Below are 15,788 nucleotides of genomic sequence, written 5' to 3' on the forward strand. Positions count from 1 at the left end.
TTAAGTAATTTTTATTTATACAAAAATAAATATTATATTTAAATAAACTATACTGGTACTATTCTAGCAGATATAAGAACCAGAAAAAAACAAGTACTACAGCACTGTATGTTACTTACTTTCTGAAAGCACACTAGACCCAAACAAGTCAGATTCAAACACACTTCTTCTGCATTGGCAAAGAGCCAACATTCACACTGCCTGCTGTGATTGGTTGGCTGGGAACTGCTTGTTGAGAGTGAATACTGCTATCTTCAATTTATAAATTTCCTACCGGAGAAAATGAATTAATTCAAGTCAGCAATTACATTTCTTTTTCACAGTAGGCTTGTCATTTAAAATGGACCTTCCTTACATGTAACTATTGCCACTAAGCATTGCCAGAACTAAATAAAACATGATTATCAACTGGTAGTATTATCTTTCCCGCAGTCTTCTGTACTTATTCTAATAAGCAGTAATGTTATGAAAACAGATGTGCATTTGGGGAGGACAAAAAAAACAGACATACGCTGCTTTCCAGCTATAAGTGCCATGTGTTGTGCTGGCGGAAGAGAATTCAGTCACTAAACCACACATTATAAATTTTGTGTCTTAATTATTGTACATTACTTATTAGTGGCATACCTTTATGTGCGTGCGTGCGTGTGTGTATATATATATATATATATATATATATATATATATATATATATATATATAGGCTGGTAGTACCGAAGTACTGCGGCGGCACTCACAGGATTAACACAAGAAATAACGGACAGCAGACCACCACAGCTGTGTTCTAACGTTTCGGCAATTTAAAGCCTTTTTCAAAGACGTCTTTGAAAAAGGCATTAAATTGCTGAAACGCTAGAACGCAGCTGTGGTGGTCTGCTGTCCGTTATTTCTTGTGTTAATCCTGTGAGTGCCACCACAGTATTTCGGTACTACCAGCCTGTACAATTTCTACCTTGGAAGGCACCCAGGTGGATGCATTAGTAGTTTGGAGTGCCGGGTCTTGCATCGGTTATGGCTCTGGTGCCCTCCAAGTCACTCTCAAAAGAGTGTAGTACAGGGTTGCCTACCCTCCCGGATTGGCCAGGAGGGTCCCGTAAATTGGGTCACCCTCCCGGCCCCCCGGAAAGGTGGGCAATCCTCCCGAATTCTGCCTCACCCACCGGATCTCCCCTACAGCTGCCCGGCCACATCGTTGAATTACCGCGATTCACGGGTATTCGGCTAAATATGCAAATAGCTCCATTTAGCCTCGCCACTGCAAGAGGCCCCGCAAATCGGGGTTATTTTCAGTGCTGAGGGTGGGGCTTGATGATGTCTACATCAGGCCCCTGCCCCCACACGTGGTGCTGACAGACTCTTCTCCGGGCTTCTCCCGGAGAGGAGAATTTAAAAGTAGGCAAATATGGTGTAGTATAGACCAGGGATACAGCAGGCGGCATTCGGAGGCTTGTAGTATAACGTGAACAAGGTGCTTTTATTATCAAGGTTTCGGGGCAGTCCACTTTGTCATGATAACAAAGTGCACATGCAGTTTAAATAACTTACCACCTCCCACGATCTCCTCCTCCTACCGTCTGGGCGGCGGTCCCCACTCCGAGCGACTTTCGGTATCAGAACTCTCCTTCCGGCGGAACTGAAGCAATGAGCCTGACTCGTGTCCTAGCAATGGAGGGGAGGGAACCTGCGGGATGTAAACATTCTTAACACAAATGTGCAATACAACAATGATAACACAGTGATCAAATACATCAATTAGTGCAGTGTAAAACATAAAAGGTACATCCATATACAAAGTGGTCATTTGTTAACACAAGGTCTATATGACCAACTGTGCCGTTATCAGTGCAGTAAAATCCTTATACTGAGTATAGGCGATCTACCCTAAATAAAACTGTTATAGAACAGCAATGTAATTATATCAACTGATTTTATTTAAGTGATCCCTCAATTGCCGGTCCTGATCACCCCACTGACTAGGCTATGATACGTGAGTTACAATTTGGACCATAGCCCGCTAACCCCACACTCATAAGAAATGAATCAACCCCAAGGACTTTAGTCCCTTAGGTTTGAGGGTATCCAACAGAAAAATCCATTTTTTCTCTAGTTGGAGTAATTGTTTTCCTCTATTTCCTCCCCCCCCCCCCTCAAATTAAAAGGGACGTGGTCCACTATTTTATACTTCAAAGTAGCCATCCCATGTTTTAATTTGGTGAAGTGCCGGGCCACCGGTTGTTCACTAGTTCCACAATTTAAAGCCGTACGTATGGCTAGTCGGTGTTGCGCCATGCGGGTTTTGAACTGACATTCGGTTTTCCCTACATAGTACAACCAGCATGGACACAATGGGGGAAATTTACTAAAGGAAATTTGTAAAAAAAATAGGTGTATTTGTATCCAGAAATACACTTATTTTTGACATTTTCTATCCCGAAAATACGGCAATTCGTATTCGTATTGATGGGCTATCAATCCGAATACAAATTGCCGTATTTTCGGGATAGTAAATGTCAAAAATAAGTGTATTTCTGGATACAAATATACCTATTTCTTACAAATTTCGGTACTTATGTATTATCTATACTCCCATGTTAAATGCACCCCATTTTTTCATACCCCTACTATCCAACTACGCATGGAGTTGATTTTATATAGTGTGGTGAGCGCAGCGAGCTCCGCGAGAAATATTACATAAGTACCAAAAATTGCACCACAAAAATAGTATCCAGATGTTTTCTGATAGATAACATACAAAATCACACATGGAACATGGTGCGATTTTTGCAATCACACCCCTAACACCCCCTCCCCCGCTCAGCCGCCTGTCCAGTCATCTCTGCTCCCCAGACACTCCGCTCCCCCGCAAGCAAGAGGTGAGAGGCTTTAAGGTTAAAACAGCCGCTGCCCGGACCAGCAGACAGGAATCAATGACAGCTGCTGGGCATCCTCCCTCTGTCAGTGTAAGTGTGTGCACTACATGTTTCTGTCATGTGTATGACTGTGTTCTATATATGTGTGTGCATTTATGCATGTATATATGTATGTATTCTATGTGTGTGTATGCAGGTGCTGTGTGTGTGTGTATATGTATGTGTGTAGTACCATGAAAGTTAAATACGTTTTGAGGAGCATTCTTTTTATGTTTTTAGAATTTAGATAATGAAAGGTGCAAGGTTGGTGAGGGGGACGGAAAGAGAGGTGCAGGGGGGACAAAAAGGTGCAGGAGGTAAAGAGAGGTGAATGAGTAATGGGGGGACAGAGACATGCAAGGGTTACTAGGGGCTGGAGAGGTGATGGAGGGCTGCAAAGGGGATGGAGAAGTGCAGGGGGGAAGAGAGGTGCAAGGGGGATGGGGGCTGAAGGGGGTGCAGGGTGGACGGAGATGTGCAAGGGTTATGGGAGTACGGAGAGGTGATGGGGTGACATGTGGGACGTGGCCTCACAGGAGTACCACGGTAGTAGGTCATGCCCCCTAATTTTGGGCAGATGTCCCTTCTCTGCCTCCAGTGTTGGGAGGTACAGTTTGTATGTGGTATATTGGACATTGCAGTGTGTGGCATATTGTGTCTGGGGCATTGCGGTATGTAGCATAATGTGTTGGACATTACAGTGGGTGGCATAAAGTGTAAAGGACATTTTTTGGTTATTATGCAGATTTCGGTACTTATGTATTATCTGGGCGTCCGATTTTTTCATTGCATCGAATCGCAATGCAATGCGATTTTTCATATTTGCAATGTTGATTTTATATAGTGTGGCGAGCGCAGCGAGCCACCAAGCCCGAAGCGTGGCGAGCGGACGCAGAATACATGTAAAGTTATCCACGGCCCCTTGCGGGGTTCGCTGCGCTCGCCACGCTTCGGGCTGCGCTCGCCACACTATATAAAATCAACTCCATGCGTAGTTGGATAGTGGGGGTATGAAATCACCCATGGTTGACTATCCAATTAAAAATCAGGTCTTTACAATGAAAAATCGCATTGCATTGCATGCTTTACAATGAAAAATCGCATTGCATTGCATTGCATTCCATGCCTTAAGTAGTGGCATGCAATGAAAAAATCGGGAGCCCAGATAATACATAAGTATCCAATTTTTTTGGTCAATGCATAACCTACAAATTTTAGTGCAAATCACACACTATTACATGTGCAATTTTATAAAAAGAATTAGCGATCTTCCAAAATTGCACCCTATTACTTTTATAGGGTGAATCTGATTGACAGTAAGCTAAACCCCCAGCTTACTGAGTCCTTATGATGCCACCCCGGCCCCCCTGCCACCGTTTCCCCTCGCAACAAAATGATCGAATGGTTTCTCCAGGGCTCGCAAATATAAGTCAGTGGATAATAACTTATATTTGTAGGCTTCTGGCTGAAGACAGGGCGGGAGGGTGACGTCATGTGACGTCAGCTGCCCACCCCCAGCACACCTCGTCCCACCCGCAATCCCATGGGAACGCCCAGAATTTTAATGGGGATGCCCATGAAACGCTGGTCACTCCCATGGGCAACACCTGTCCTGGTCGCCGCACGCCCCTGGGCCGCACTGCTTTGTTTGAACGGCTTAGTGACTATGCAAGTCGCTGTAGCCATTCGCATGCACATAAACCATTATTCGCATACGCAGTACAAAATCATCGGTCCCCCATGCAAACGTGTGGGGGACTGAATCAATGTAATTAAGGGCTTTAGCCCCCTGTGTTTAAAATGTTAGTGCAATTGCAATCGGAAAGGCACTTTGGGCATAATGCTCAATATTCATTTGGTTCCATGAACATACAAAGCATACAAACATAAATTAATCCCGCAGTACTACAATGAGTCCTAACATTTTGAAATCTGGCTGCATACCAAATCGTTCCTGCATTGGGGATTGCTAAAGCTGCAATGTGATTGCAGTTTGGAATGAACATTGTGACCATCAGTCACGATGTTCATCTGCGATTGCAGCCTAAGTAAGTATTGCTGCCATTTTCGGGGGTAGGAAGAGGTCAAGGATCTCCGTAATTGGATGGAGATTTCCTGGCCTCTGCAATGTGATGCTAGCATGGCACCATGGGTGCTGTAAGTAGCCCGATGGTGGCAGAGAGATCCAATGCTGCATTCTAGGACATGACTCGTATCACTACTGCAGCAGGGGGCATCTGTTGGTAATACACACCTCCTACTGCATCACCATACAGCACTATCAAAGCAAATCCAACTACACCTGACTGACCCCCATTGTGCTTGATATGAATTGGGAGCAATTGTTGAAGGATCTTTTTTGGTAATAATGAAAGTTTGGACACTAGACGGGCTAAGAAATCATCTTGACAGATTGGATTTTATCATTTATATTGATATTTCCATTGAAAGAGGACAAAGAGCCTTTTGAATTTGCATTTCACCAGTATGAGATGTTCTAGAGATTTTTGAAGAAAGAACTTGTGGTATATTTACAGCATGACTTTTCACTTCGTTTTGAAGATTTTGAATTTCTAGAAACACATTTTATTGAGAAGTGAAACCGTTTCTATCTACGTATTGACTATCATCGTCATTATATGGGATATTACTTATGGTGCAGAAGGCTGGATGACCCAATGTTGAAGTACAGAAGCTATTTTCGGGTGCTTCTGTTCTGTTGGTGGATGGATTGCATTGACTGCCCGCTATACTGCAAGGAGACATGGCAGATATCTTCAAGCTTATGTACTGCAGTGCAGCACTGATTTTAATACAAATATGTTAGTCACTGGCCACCAGGGAATATGTCTGAGAAATACAGTACAAAAGTATATGTTTTGTAAATGAAATACACAAAGAAAAGAAGACTTTGGTTGGGGGCACTGAGAATAAAGTTGAGCTTTTCATTTTTTAATCAATAATATAAAGTCCTATAGTTTTGGCCAGTAGGGTATTATTGGCCAGGATCAAATTACATAAATTATACACACAAACAAACAAAACAGTAATATATAAAAAATATGAATTTAGATGGCACTGACACAATTTAATTGGACTATTGGATCAATTAACCAGGTATCGTTTACCAATTGTAATATGCGGGTTCAAGAATTCCCTTCTTGGCAAATATTATTTCTGGTACTGCCTAAGTACCTGATTACAGTATAACCCTCATACGTGATATTTAGTGTATGTAAAGCAATCCAATAGTCTAACTTAGGCGGTACCAGAAATAATATTTGCCAAGAAGGGAATAATATTATGACCTCTTTCCTCATCACAAGATATACGTTTCCCATTCACAGGTATTACTTGCCCAATCATGTTTGCAGAATGTTCCCAAAAGAACGCGATGGTCTGGCAAAAAATGGGACAGTTGGGAGGTATGCCCCCATAACGGGATATACATATAAATGACATTGTTTCCCATTATAGTGAATTGGCATTCCTTATCAGTAGACCAGACTGTCATTCCACTGTCATTCCTTTTAGTACATCCCCACATAACTTTTTCTATCCAAATACATCCAAACTGTACAGTGAAAACTTATTCTCTCTCTCACTTTGCCATCCTTCTGAACCCAGGCCAACATTGCTGGGTCACTTTATTACACAGACCCCATGAACCTTTGCTATCTGGCAGAGCATTATGCAATAGATAATACGTACCTATCCTTGTATAATGTAAATCAGTGCCTATATCCCTAGATTGTAAACTTGGGAACAGGGTGCTACTGCCTCTATTACGGTCTATAAATACCCATTTTTATTTTATCATTCTTTCCAATTGTAAAGCGCAACAGTACTTGCTGCGCTGTATAAGAAAGTGCCAATAAATAATAATTAGGATAATAATAATTGTCTTCCTAAAATGCAAAGATGCAAGAAAAAACAATACCCTTCTTCCACCACATCCAGAGGCGTAGTGAGCCCGGAGCCGGCGGAGCACACGCTCCGGGCGCAGGATGCTAGCCTGGCGCCGGAGCTGTGCCAGCACCGCCAGCTCGCTCGCCCGCCTCCGCCGTTGCCCTGCCCGCTCCCCCGCGAGAGACGTGCTGCTGCTGCTATCACAACACGTCTCCCGCACGCTGGACCGCTAGCCAATTGGCTAGCGGTCCAGCGGGAGATATAAATTTTACATAGCAGCAGTGTCTCTCTCCCGGACACAGCGGGGAGCCAGGAGTAGGGGAGGGAGGGGTTCACGCGACGCAGCGCAGCGCAGCACAGCAGGGGGGGAGGCAGGGGTAGACGCAGCGCAGCACAGCACAGCAGGGGGAGGGGTGAGGTAAGGTGCACCCTCCCACCCTGCTGCATCCACCCTGCATCACCCGCGCACCCACCCACCCTGCTGCACAAACCCACCCACCCTGCTGCACAAACCCACCCACCCTGCTGCAAGCAGCCACCCACCCACCCTGCTGCACAAACCCACCCACCCTGCTGCAAGCAGCCACCCACCCACCCTGCTGCACAAACCCACCCTGCTGCACAAACCCACCCACCCTGCTGCACCCACCAACCATCCCACCCTGCTGCACCCACTCACCCTGCGGCACCAACCAACTCTCCCAGCCTGCTGCACCCACCCACCGACCCTACCACCCTGCTGCACCCATCCTCCCACCTTGCTGCACAGCGGCCGGGAGCGGGCCGCTGCACAGTTCTGCACCCCTGGGCAATGAGCAAATTCAGTCCCCCTTGGCATTGAGCATGAAGCCCCTTGGCATTGAGCATGAAGCCCCTGGCATTGAGCATTTAGGTAAGTTGCACTTATTTGGCAAATGTGTAAAGGGCATTATGGTGTGTTATATAGTATGTCATGGGCATTGTGGTGTGTTATATAGTATGTCATGGGCATTGCGGAGTGTTATATTGTATGTCATGGGCATTACGGAGTGTTATATTGTATGTCATGGGCATTGCGGAGTGTTATATTGTATGTCATGGGCATTGCGGAGTGTTATCTAGTATGTCATGGGCATTGCGGAGTGTTATATAGTATGTCATGGGCATTGCGGTGTGTTATATAGTATGTCATGGGCATTGCGGTGTGTTATATAGTATGTCATGGGCATTGCGGAGTGTTATATAGTATGTCATGGGCATTGCAGAGTGTTATATAGTATGTCATGGGCATTGCGGTGTGTTATATAGTATGTCATGGGCATTGCGGTGTGTTATATAGTACGTCATGGGCATTACGGAGTGTTATATAGTACGTCATGGGCATTGCGGAGTGTTATCTAGTATGTCATGGGCATTGCGGAGTGTTATATAGTATGTCATGGGCATTGCGGAGTGTTATATAGTATGTCATGGGCATTGCGGAGTGTTATCTAGTATGTCATGGGCATTGCGGTGTGTTATATAGTATGTCATGGGCATTGCGGAGTGTTATATAGTATGTCATGGGCATCATGTGTGGGCTTATGTGTAATTGGAATTACAAAGTTCACTAAAATGTGCAATGGGCATTACGGTGTGTGGTATAATGTTTGTCCGTGCCAACTTTTCACTGCGCAGGAGCCTCACCTATGACATATTGGGGGGGGCGCAAAACATGCCCTTGCTCCGGGCGCCGTGGCACCTAACTACACCACTGACCACATCTTATATAGACTAATCCTTCCCATTTTCCCATTAATACCACTATATAAATGTTATGCAACATAGGAAAGCACAATGAGAAAAACCAGTATACAGTATGTGTATTTCGACTTCTTTTGTCCCTAATTTGGGGAATAATGCAGCTGCTCCCTCAGCATAGCAGCAGCAGCAGCACTCAAGGGAGGTTGTGATTGATACGTGGGTCACCTACACATCACTATCCAGTGTATGTCAGGACAGACACTGGTGTCCATGAATACAGCTGCCTGTGGAACTACACATACGTGCTCCGGCTGTTCCCCGGGTAACAGCAACAACACGAATCGCTAATTCTGCTGGCTGCCACAGCCACAGCCACCGCGCATGCGCCCGGCCAAAGGCCGGGACGAGGCCCCGCAGGCCGCATGCGCTTAGTGACGGAGAGAGCCCCCACTTGTACCACTCGGCTCCCTGTTGCCGGTTGCAAAGAGCGCATGCGCGGGAGAGTTTGTGTGTCCTGTCCACGCGAGAGAGAGGGATCCCCCTTACTTGGCTGGCGTATGCAGCATGTTCCCGAATGGTGAGTGCGCTGCAGAGTTGCCGGTTACCGGTGCTGTCAGTTACCGGTCATGACTTACGGGGAAGTCTGATTGGTGGAGATAATTAGTGTTTGGCTTAAGTGTATTCATCAGCATTGTGATATATCATAATTGCTGCTGCTAGTAGTGTCCCTCAGGATGGTGCTGCTCCTATGGAAGAGCAGACATTGCACACTACTAGTCTACTGCAACTCCCAGTCTTGGTTCATGTTCTGTGTTGTTGTCAGGAGTTTGGCTATTGCTTCCTGGGGCACGCTGCTGCTAGGCAAGCATTTCCTACATCATGTTTATGTGATGGGGGGCAGGGTGGCAGAGCATGGGTCACTCAGTCTCCCACCCCCTCTCCCTTCTTCAATGCTTACCTGGCACATTACAGCCCCCCACTAAGTCAAGTGTGGCTGGGTGTGTGTACACGATAACTCATACTGTTCTTAAAACAAGTGCATGCATTCAGTGCTGGGCACGTTGTTGTGGTTACACCCACCCACAGGGCATGGTGTATTTGGGGGAAGATACATCAATAGACTTGGCTGATCTTTATGAAGAAATGCTTTGCCAATATTTGCTGTGTACACATAACACTAGCACTGTACACACTAGCCAGTATGCCCTATGAGCAATATCACCAGTTTTTCCCCCTGAACTCCCAGGCAAACTAGTGTTCATTCTAGCACACGCTGTCTTTGAAAACCTATGCCGTTCCTCTTCCCTGCCTGGGGTGTCGCTGTCTGCTTCAGTGATTCTAGCACAGTGTGGTCTGTATATCAGCACTGATACGCAAACCAGGCCTGTGGTAGAAACACCACAGCAGACAGCGACACCCCAGGCAGGGAAGAGGAACTGCATGGGTTTTCAAAGATGGCGGGTGCTAGATTGAACGCTACAAACAATACTGAGTGTACATAATATCGTTCAGTGACGTCACCAGGACATGCAGGTTGTTGGCTATGTAGCCAAAATTGACCTAGTTGTTTAGCAGACTGGACACACACACGTTAACACGTCATTAGCCATATTGAGTCTACACACTAGACGCTTTTTCAAAAGATATCACTAAAAAGGGCCCTTCTGAGCAATATCTTTTAATCTCTCATCTAATGTGTATAGGGCTTATGACTGGGAAGTAGGACATCTTCCGAATTTTTAAGTTTGTGCACCACCGTCTGTTTCCTTACTAAATACTACTGTGCTGCAATGTTTTAATACCATCTATGTTTTTGGTCCAATCGTAGTAGCTTCACCATTCGATGGTGGCATTCCGATGTTTACCTCCATCAAATGGAAAACATTCTATGGCGTTTCGATGATTCTGCCCCACACAGCCACAGTGTACTTCTGCACATGAGTGACCACACTGTAGATGTCTGCACATGCCTCAGGCTGCAAGAAAATTATGGATAGTTGGGATGATTAGATAAGGATAACCAATCTTATCTTGATTGATATAGTGAAATATTTGTTAGATTTTCTAGCTGATGAATCCCCCATTAATTAGCCCTTATGCTGCCCATACACAAAGCAATAAACTCTGTGCATTTTAAACTAGATTTCATCGCATCTTGTTCAAACTGCATGTGTGGGGCTAAAGCACCGTGCGTTTTGAACTAGATGTGATGCAAAGTACGGGCAGCACATACTTTGTGCTGTGCGATGGGATATGTGCGGGAGCACATATTGCATCATACAGTACCTGTCCGTTGCACCTTATATGGGCGGTATTAGCTGGAGCAATGTCTCTGATAGTCAGCCCTAGAAGACCGTTTATCTGTGATCACAAATGGGTCTGGGAACTTGTCCCAGATTGTGGGCCTGATTCTAATCTGCGTGGTGTTCGCACAGGGAACCGATGTTGAATCACTTCGCATGCACATATTTGTAGAGCAGGGCTTTTGTGCGGGTACCCTAGCATAGTCTCAGTGGCACTGATGTAGGTGGCCAGTGGGCGTTCACATGCATTCCTGGGAGTACCCACAAAAAGGCTAGTTGCCCCCAGTTAATTGCTGGGCATCCCAATGCAAACCCAGGTGGACACCTACCTGTCAGGGGCGGGAGGCTGATGCCAGTCACCCGCTCAGTTCTCAGACCAGGATGCCGCAAGTTTAAATCAGCCCAGACTGTCTTAGATTTGCAAGCACTGTTGAAATTATTCGATGGTCGGCAACCATCAATGATTCCGGGCCTGCACGCTTTCTTGCAAATGGATGTTTATGCAAAAAATCCATTCGCAATGCGGCAGGGATATGCGGAGGGGGGGGGGGGGGGGTTTCGGGCATTCACTGCTTAGAGAGCAGGCCAGAATGACCCCCTGTATGTGTTATAACCTGAAATTGGGTCATTCACCACACAGTATAAATGGACTATAATTTCATACAGTAGCATGATTTTTGACTGATAGTTATCCTAACAGTATGTTCTTGCTGTGTGGTAAATTGCCACCAGCAAATAGGATACCCTAAAAAAAAGGGTACTTGTTTCCTAGCACGGCGGCCACGATTTTAATCTTATGCCATCGTTTTGATCGCATTGCATGTGACGCGATCAAAACGATGATTTAATTGTACATGCACCCTGATGGGTGATTAGTATGTTATATGCACCCCCATTGTTAACGCCACCGCCACTATTAACGCCAACCCGAAGCATGGCGAGCACAGCGAGCCCGCAAGGGGCGGCGTTACGCGTCCTTTGACCTTTTCATACCCCCACTATCCACGTCGGCGTGGAGTTGATTTTATATAGTGTGGCAAATGCAGTGAGCCACTGAGCCCCAAGCGTGGCGAGCGGACGGGGATAACTTTACATGTATTCCGCATCCCCTCATGGGGCGCGCCACGATTCAGGCTCGGTGGCTCGCTGCGCTCACCACGCTATATAAAATCAACTCCACCCCAACGTGGATAGTGGGGGTATGAAAAGGCCGGAGGATGCGTACCGCCGCCCCTCGCGGGCGGCTGCGCTCGCCACACTTTGGGTTGCCGTTGATAGTGGGGGTGGCGTTAACAATGGGGGTGCATTTAACATAATCACCCATCAGGGTGCCTGTACAATTAGAAATCACATTGCATGCCATTGTAATGGCATGCGATGCGATATTAAAATTGTACAGTGCGGCTCTTAGGACCCGAAAATCGGGTCCCATCGCATACCACTAATTAAGGTATGCGATGGGCGCCGTGCTAGGAAACAAGTACCAAAAAAAGTTTTAATTATTTATTTTGAGGGGTAGTGATGGGTGAACTGTAAATGCTCTACAACACAATGGTAATTCATTTTTTTTTTTTTTCAAATATGTTGATACAAATGCTATTCTGTGCTGCCACCATGATGTAGACTTGCTGCTAAATGTATTTGTTTCAGTGAATCAGGAAGGACTGTATCCATGATATTATATGACATCACCATGCAATCCCACTCACTAGCTAGGTCTGTAATCCTTTGTGTCTACCTGCCGCATGGCACCTATAGTCACACTTTGTTAGTGGTACCCAGTTACTTTTTTGCATAATTATGTAACTCTTTAATTTATTAGCTTGTACATTTGTATATTGAATTAATGATTCATTGTAATTGTATTCCCTATACAGTGCTACCTAAGCTTGATGGTGCCATATAAATGATGCTGCTTTCAGACAGCAAAACTGGCTTTGACCCGGTATTTTAAAACGTTTCTAAAAATGGGTCTGCCAGCTAAAACCCCTTTCACACCGCATATCTTTAAACGGTATTTCAATGCCGTTTTTGTCCCTTCACAACATTGAACCCGTTTAAACCCATAGAAAACAGTGGATGAAAAAACTGGGTCTGAAACAGGTAGGACCCTGCTTTATTACCGTTTAGAAAAACCAGTTCTATAGAACCGGTAAATTCACTCTGCACCTTTCAGACTGCACATATTACCGTTTTGAAATGGTAAAAAACCTGCAAAATACCTGGTAAAAAGTGCGGTCTGAAAGGGGCATTACAATATCACATGTTGGGTTATGTTTAACTAAGAACAAAGATCCATTAACCCCTTCCCGACATTTGACGTACATTTACGTCATGGTCGGGAAGTACTTCCCGACACATGGCGTAAATGTACGTCATGGCTTGTAACTGTCACCGCGTCTATAGACGCGGTGACAGTTTCAACATGTCTGCTGTCCCTGACAGCAGACATGTCCCTGCGATGCCACCCCCCCCGTCGGCGATCACTGTGATTGGCTGTTCAGTGTGAACAGCCAATTACAGCGTTTTCTGAGTCACCGGCGAATAACGTTCGCCGGTGACACGCGATCGGAGGTGATTGGTGCTGTAAAGTACAGCACCAATCACCGCGGGGTGTAAGGGTGACACTGGTGTCACCCCACCTCACCCCGCCCGCCCCCAAAGGCCGTGATTGGTTCGTCGGACCGACGGACCAATCACAGCCAAGGAGGGGGATTTAAACTAACGGTGACTGCACTGCAGACGCCATTCCGGTCTGGAATTGCGTGCAGTGCGGTCACCGTGCCTAGCTGCCGCAGTATACTGACCTGAACCGAGCAAAATACTTACCTGATCACTGCTTGTAGTGTGCTGGATGCTTCCTGGATCCTGTTACTACTTGTGACTTCCTGTGTTGTGAACTTGTGCTGCTGCAGTGTAATAGCGTTAGATAGAGAGAGATAGATAGAGAGAGATAGAGAGAGATAGTGTCAGAGAGTGCTATATTTTGTGCTGCTGCAGTGTGATATAGTTATAGATAGAGAGATAGAGATAGAGAGATAGTGACAGATTGTGCTATATATTTTTTATATAACTGACTGCTGCCCCCCCTTTTGTGCTGATCAGTATAAATTAACTGATCAGCAACTTTTTGGGGGCGCAGGTTTTTTTTTATATATATATATACCTGTCAGTGCTGCTGCTGCAGTGTTATAGAGTGATAGATAGTGAGAGATATAGAGATAGAGAGAGATAGTGACAGAGAGTGATAGAGACTGCTATATTTTGTGTCTGCTGCCCCCATTTTGTGCACCCCCAGCAACTTTTTGGGGGTGCAGGGGTTATTTTTCATATATATAACTGTCAGTGCTGCTGCTGCAGTGTCATAGAGTGATAGTGACAGAGAGTGATAGAGAGTGCTAAATTTTGTGTCTGCTGCCCCCGCCTTTTGTGCTGATCACTATATCTGAGGTGATCAGCAACTTTTTGGGGGTGCAGAGGTTTTTTTTTTTTTATATATACCTGCCAGTTGCTGCCAGTTGCACTGTCAGTTGCACCAAAGGTTGTGCACCTGCTGCCCCTCACTGGTAATCAGTGTCGCATCACTGATCACCTTTTTTTTTTTTTTGAGGCTGCTGTGGGGTCTTTTTTTAATTTTTTTTTTACACACACTGTGATTTTGTGGGTGTCCTGTGGCCACTGTGCGCTGATCAGTGACGTACATCACTGATCAGCTTTTTCGGCACAGGGTTGATCTTTTTTTTTTTTTTGATCAAATTCCTGTTGCCTTTGAGCGCTGTTCAGTGACGGACGTTACTGACCAACATCTGTGCTCAATTTTTGGCGCAGGACCTTTTTTTTTTTTTTTTTTTTAACCCCTTCAATTTTTTTTTTTTTAACCCCTTCAATTTTTTTTTTTTTTAACCCCTTCAATTTTTTTTTTTTGTATAAAGTATTTTTTTTTTTCTGCACTACATACACACTACACACTACATACCCCCCGGGTTGAAATAAAGTTTGTACCCCCCCCTACACTATACACGTGTTGAAACATTTCACTACCAGTAACACAAAAATAAAAATGGCATCCCAAATGTCATCCCAAATGTCATCCCAGTCATCCAGAAGAATGTATTCAGCGGAGGAGGCATATGCCATGCTTGCCTCTGACTCTGACACAGCCAGTGATGCAAGCGGGGAATTTGAAGGCTTCGTCTTAAGCTCCTCTTCCTCCTCTAGTGATGAGGGACCCCCTCAAAGACGCCCCCGTAGAGCAGCTGAGACCCCCCCCCCCAATAATTGATCTCGTATGGACCCCACCACCAGACAATTTTGAGCCCCAGGTTCCTGAGTTTTTGGCCATGCCAGGAATCCAATTTGATTCCACAGGTCTCAGAGAAATTGACTTTTTCAAATTATTTTTCTCTGATGATTTTATAAATTTAATGGTGGACCAAACTAATTTATATGCCCAGCAGTTTATTGCTCAAAACCCCACGTCATCATTTGCTAGGTGGACCCCTGTAGATGCAGTAGAGATGATGACGTTTTGGGGTCTGGTGTTTCATATGGGCATAGTAAAAAAGCCAGAAATTAGGCAATATTGGAGTACAGATGTTCTGTACAGCACCCCATTTTACCGTATGGCCATGCCCCGGGCTCGATTTGAGACGATCCTTAAATTTTTGCATTACAACGATAATGCACAGTGCCCACCCAGAGATGATCCCACCTTTGACCGGCTATTCAAAGTCAGGCCGGTCATTGATCATTTCAGTGCCAAATTTGAAGAGATGTACATCCCAGATAAATTCATTTGCATAGACGAGTCCCTTATACATTTTAAAGGAAGGGTTAAATTCCGCCAGTACCTTCCCAGTAAGAGGGCAAGGTATGGCATAAAAATGTATAAGCTGTGTGAAAGCACCTCAGGGTACACCCACAGGTTTAGGGTATATGAAGGGAA

The 15,788-nt window shown here is 45.2% G+C and overlaps 1 protein-coding gene and 1 long non-coding RNA gene across 7 annotated transcripts in view; one reads left to right on the forward strand and one right to left on the reverse strand.

The window, feature by feature from the left end:
• Nucleotides 1-9,032, reverse strand: part of LOC146075213 (uncharacterized) — an 81,229-nt gene extending 72,197 nt beyond the window's left edge. Inside the window, exons 1-3 of one of the 3 annotated variants that reach the window (XR_014473525.1) lie at nt 8,843-9,031; nt 1,546-1,681; nt 120-270 (exon numbers count right to left, since the gene is read on the reverse strand). This is a non-coding gene — a long non-coding RNA (uncharacterized LOC146075213). The other 2 variants (XR_014473527.1, XR_014473526.1) reach the window with 2 other exon arrangements.
• Nucleotides 8,898-15,788, forward strand: part of DET1 (DET1 partner of COP1 E3 ubiquitin ligase) — a 155,538-nt gene continuing 148,647 nt past the window's right edge. Inside the window, exon 1 of one of the 4 annotated variants that reach the window (XM_083184199.1) lies at nt 8,898-9,117. The gene's annotated coding sequence lies outside the window, so the exon portion shown is untranslated. The remainder of the gene's footprint in view (nt 9,118-15,788) is intronic. The other 3 variants (XM_083184198.1, XM_083184196.1, XM_083184197.1) reach the window with 3 other exon arrangements.

The sequence above is a fragment of the Crinia signifera genome, chromosome 4 (assembly GCF_055691185.1).
Source record: "Crinia signifera chromosome 4, ASM5569118v1, whole genome shotgun sequence".
NCBI lineage: Eukaryota > Metazoa > Chordata > Amphibia > Anura > Myobatrachidae > Crinia > Crinia signifera.